This window comes from Buceros rhinoceros, unplaced genomic scaffold (assembly GCF_000710305.1).
Source record: "Buceros rhinoceros silvestris isolate BGI_N320 unplaced genomic scaffold, ASM71030v1 scaffold25683, whole genome shotgun sequence".
NCBI classification, from domain to species: domain Eukaryota; kingdom Metazoa; phylum Chordata; class Aves; order Bucerotiformes; family Bucerotidae; genus Buceros; species Buceros rhinoceros.
The window spans coordinates 1,284-1,566 of NW_010402186.1; positions in this window are offsets into that span (position 1 = coordinate 1,284).

Genomic DNA, 283 nt, shown 5'->3' on the forward strand with positions numbered 1-283 from the left:
TGCTCCAGGCAGGGAGGACTCTCCTCTCTGCCCCGGCTGGCAGGTTCTGCGGGCGCAGCCAGGCGCAGGGTGGGGGTTTTGTCCCTGCTGACAGTTTTTCAAGCCAGCCCAGCACTGGTATTTAGCTGCAAGGCCAGCGGACGCGATGTCCCCGCTCCCTGCCCAGGCGTACCCTCCTCCGCAGCCGCCCTCCTGGCGCTGCAGGGAGAGGTTCAGCCGAGGAGCGTTTGGGCTGGGAAAGGGCAGGGCAGGGCAGGCTGCGTGCGGGGGCCGAGGCCATTCT